General features: G+C 54.6%; 1 protein-coding gene across 1 annotated transcript in view; it reads right to left on the reverse strand.

Moving 5' to 3' along the window:
• Window positions 1-4,837, reverse strand: part of Mitf (transcription factor Mitf) — a 113,765-nt gene that overhangs the window by 60,595 nt on the left and 48,333 nt on the right. The gene's annotated exons all lie outside the window — the stretch shown is intronic.

A 4,837-nucleotide genomic window follows, 5' to 3' on the forward strand; every position in this document is an offset into this window, starting at 1 on the left:
CGTCGCCGTCCCCTCGCCCCTGTTCCGTCGGGCAACGATGCGCTTGGTACGCACGACGACGATCTGGTTTATGACACCCGTCGGCGGAATTTCGCCCGGCAACGGTCAAACTGCACAGGCGGATGACGGCGCAGGCCGAAGGCGAATCAAGGGTGACGCTGAATAGCGCGCCCGCAAAAACCATGTATGGTTTGTCCGGTGTCGATAACTGCCGGACCACCAACCAGGCACGAACGCTTCTAACGCGATTACAACGAGACACATGGCACGAACATAAGTGCCCCCCCCCCCCCCTTTTTTTTTCTTCTCCTAAACAACACGGGACAACGGAAAGTGTCGTATGGAATAAAGCTTTCAATTTCATTCACAATGAGCATAGCTCTCGGAACGGCAGAGGACGCGTTTAATGAGGGATACCTGCACCTGTTGCCCTACTCAGCCGAACGTCGCCGGCAGGGCAGGAGCGAACAGGAAAACAGCCGAGAGCCATTCATTCACTGCGCTGCGGCGGTGGAAGATAGGTGCCGGAGGCGGCTCGATACCACCGTCGAACACAGAACACCCCAAAAAAACGCGTCAGCCAGAGGCAGCTTCGTTTTGCGGATGCGGCCTAAACTCACCAGACTCGAGACCGGCGACGGCGGAGCGACGTCGACGACCACGGGCGGCTTCTTCGCAGTCGCCTTGCGAGTCCGACGCGTTTTGGTGGAGAAAGATTTGGCGGGCTGGTCGCGGCCGCCCCTACTGCCACCGCGGCGACCGGACGACTTGCCGTTGTAATCCAACAGCACGCTGGTCGGCGAAGCAGGCTGTGAGCGGCGCCGTGTCATGGTGCCGACACTTCACCACACATCACACACCGCACGGAAAGTCGAGCTCCTCGGTCGGGAAGGCCCACAAGTGGTACCGGTGAAACGTTTCACGACATCGGGCTCGCCGCCGGGGGTGCAGAACGCCAAGGGGGCGACCACGCGGGCGAGGACCGAAACTACGCGCGCTGCAGACGACGCCGCGCCAACAGTCTGCATGTGCTCAGCGCCGTCGGTGCGCACGCAGACACACGCTCGAAAATGGCGGCCACGCTGGTGGCGTCATCTACACAAGCGTAGCGAAAGCGTTCGCAGGCGTAGAGAAAGCGCTCGCACAACGGCGGCGAACGCTGCCGCGGAGCGAGACGGTATCGTGGCTCCATCGCTCGGCGATGGCGCGAGGAGCCGACGGCGCTGACCACCGAGATCCGCGATTCCAGTGCAGCCAGTGCTGGAATCGCTAACACTTCAATTCAATTTTTAAACCCAGAAGGTCTGGTTTGTTTCTCAGTGAAGTACAGTGGGTTGTAGTCATCCTGCTTGCGTCGATCCCAATGATGACGTTAGGTATTTGTATTTCAGTCAGCGGCCGCGGCGGCCGAATTTCGATTAGAAGATACAAAGCGCAAAAGGGACAGGACGAACGAAGAAACAACACGGACAAGGCGCTTACTGTTTCTTACTGTTGTTTCTTCGTTCGTCCTGTCCCTTTTGCGCTTTGTATCTTCTAGTCATGTACCAACTCGGCCACCAATCGATTTTTCGAATTTCGATGGAGGCGAAATTCTAGAGGCCCGTGTACTGTGCGATGTCAGTGCACGTTAAAGAACCCCAGGTGGTCGAAATTTCCGGAGCCCTTCACTACGGAGTCCCTAATAGCCCAAGTCGCTTTGGGACGTTAAACCCCAGAAAATCAAATCAGTTCAACTGGCCGACCTCCCAACACGAACGGTGTCCAACAGGGAGGGGCGACCTGATGACTGCGTAAATTCCGAATGCACCGACTTCTACGTCGACCATAGAAAGTCGAAAAAAAAAATCCCTCGGCCTAACCTTCCGTTTGTTCGGGCTCAAATTTCGCACAAAGATGACATTTGGTGGTCAGTTTTGTTTTATATTACATTTGGGTGGAGTACTTGCCCGATTCGGGTAAAATTTAATCGAAAATCTTTGTCGTCTGCGGACCAAAACGGCAAGAATTTCACAGCAGTGGTACCGGTAGCGCCATCTGCGCCCTACCGCAGGAACGAGCGCTCTTCTCGTTAGCTACCGCTGAGGCTGCGGCGAAACGCAATGTGGAGAAAGCGGTTGATTTGAAAGTGCTTTCTCGACTACCGCACCACAATTTGACGCTGAAAACACTGTTTACACGCGACTGCCCTGCACCCCGCAGATTGCTTTTCTTCCGTGGCTTCTCCGCAGCCTTCCTTGCCGGCGGAGTGCTCATTCGTCTGTACGACGCGTGATGGCTCTACTGGCGTCACTGTTGCGAAAGCTCGCGGTTTTGGTTTCGCTGCCACCGCAGACGATGGAGATTTCCGATTAATTTTGACCGAATCAGGCAAGTACTAAACCTAAACGCATATAAAACAAAACTGACCGTCAAATGCTACCTCTGTGCTAAATTTGAGCCCGAAGAAGCAGGCGGTTCGGCCCTGAGAATTTTTTTCGTTTTCCTCTGATCGACGAACCGCCGTTACCTCTAATTTTCTCAATTACTCTAAGTTAAGCTGTTATAATAGTTTATACTGGGTTAACAATCACCAATCCGTATAATATAGGGCCCAAACTACGTGTCTGCAGTCTGTGTGTGCTGACTTAAATTTCGACAAAAAGAACTTATTACTCAAAGGAAGACAAGTCAACACGCCGGGCGAGAAGCTTCTCCCTCTCCTTCGAGAACCATCCCGATTTCTTTTACTGTGCACTGCTAACAAGCCTTGTGTACTGCCTCGAATATTCTGCGACTTAGCAGACGGCATTTGCGACTGGCCTTTAAAGACATCTAGCTTCGATGAGACGGAAGTGTCAACGGGCTGCACCGTTAGCACCTGCCAAGACCACTTACATAGACCGGACGGACGCGGCTTTGACCTTTCGTGGCGCACTATGCTCATCCAACCTTTGAAAGAAATCGAGTGGACGCCTGCATGGAGTTGCTCTCACGTCAAAATGTCGCGCTCAAAGTTTCACCGTTCAACGAAAGCTTATGGGGGGGGGGGGGGGGGGGGGAGGGTCGTAATCGCAGAAACGACGCCGCCAATTTGCGCACGAATAGAGTTACAGGGGAAACGCAACCGTAGCGTGCCAATTTTCACTACGTGTGGTTAGCCAACACCAATGGGAGGGCAGACTGACATGAAAACTGAAAAGAAGCAAAAACGAAGCTCATAGCGGCATTTTGTTTGCTCGCCTTTTTAGATTTTCTGAACCAAATCAAAAAAGTTTTTTTTCGTGTTTCTTTTAAAACCTTTAGCCTGTACGTCTTGGAGTTTTGTAGTGCATAAACCAAAATAAACAACAGAATTGAGCTGAAAGTCCTTTATTAGGTAAGAAAAGCGCACAACCACAGGGGGGGGGGGGGGGGGGGGTTAGACGAAGTCTTTAATGTTGGCTTGCTCGTCAGTCGCGTCACACTGCTCTGACCAGGCCACTAAGGGAGTCATGATGTAACAATAGCGCACGTGGAACACGACGGACGGAAAGGAAACGGCGTAGACAAGGGCTAACTCGCAACTGGGGTTTATGGCTGGAACACGCAATTTATATGTCACTTTTAAAATACCAGCCGAAGCAGCCGCGGCGTGTACCGCCGCACTGCCCCGATTAGTACGCGTAACCAAGAGTCCACTTAATGACAACAATATTAAATAACTTAAACGTGTGCACCCGAAAACATATGACATAAAGAGTTCACCCTGCATAACCGGCACCGCTTGAAGGAGTGCTGATTACAGGGGATTTCGGACTGAGGTTCTCGTAGGCCACGAACCCGCCCACGACCTCTCGCAGCTTGCAACCACCCATAAAACCGTTCAACTGGTCCACCAGTGGGCGGGGCCAGCGAGAACGGCCTCGGGAAAGCGTACTCGCAAACCGAAGTCCGTTTCGTCCGCAAAACAAACAAACCCGGAGAGACACGAGCGCCAGACGACACCGCAGCCGCCATGCAGTTACCCAGATCGCCCCCAGCGACGCGTTCCTACGGCGACGCGGCTATCGGAGATGGTGCGAAAGATACGTCTGTCCCCCCGAACATCCCTCCCCCGACACTCCTCCGCGGAGTTTGGTATCGCGCGTGACGCACTTCGCGCCGGCGAAGCACCGCGGTTGGCAAACACGGCCCGAACAAAAGGCAGCGCGCATGGAGGATGAGGCGGCAAGGACGCCAGATAGAGAGCGCCCGAGCAGGATGAATATCCACGCAACCGCTATCGGCACAAAGCCTTATCGACGGGTGAAAACTGCCGCGCGCCGAGGTCACGCATGTCGCGTTAGGAAGGAGCTAGGGCGAATGCCGTATGCCCCAGGTTACGTGTGTCGCAAGATGCGAGGAGGCTCCACTATATCCGCCTGCACCTGCCAGAGGACTCCAAAAAAGCCGCAAAACGGGCGACCACGCTCGGACATTCCAGCGGACGCCGTTATCGCGTTGCCGTCACCCGTGTCACCGTTATCCCCCAACGCGCCGTTATTTGCCGCGATTCGGGAGACCACCGCTATCTGTACGACGAGGAAGCGCGGTCTGGTGCCCAGGTGAAGGGACCGACCGAACGTCCACCTGTGCGCGCGGTTTCGCTTCGTTGCCTCGCACAGACGACGCGGGCAGACACTGCGCAAACAGCGGCAGAGCGAAAGAACAAGGCTGAAAGGGAAACGGCGGCGATGAGTAAAATGTTCTGCCGAAGACACAAAGCGCAACGGCCGCCAGGAGGCGATGCGCGCGCCCCGGAAGCGGCGATTTTTCGTACGATTTTACGGCACGCACTTTTCGCGCACTCGTATCCAGAGTGGAATAAGCTCATCCT

This window comes from Amblyomma mixtum, chromosome 10, assembly GCF_055824585.1.
Source record: "Amblyomma mixtum isolate Tamu chromosome 10, ASM5582458v1, whole genome shotgun sequence".
Taxonomy (NCBI): domain Eukaryota; kingdom Metazoa; phylum Arthropoda; class Arachnida; order Ixodida; family Ixodidae; genus Amblyomma; species Amblyomma mixtum.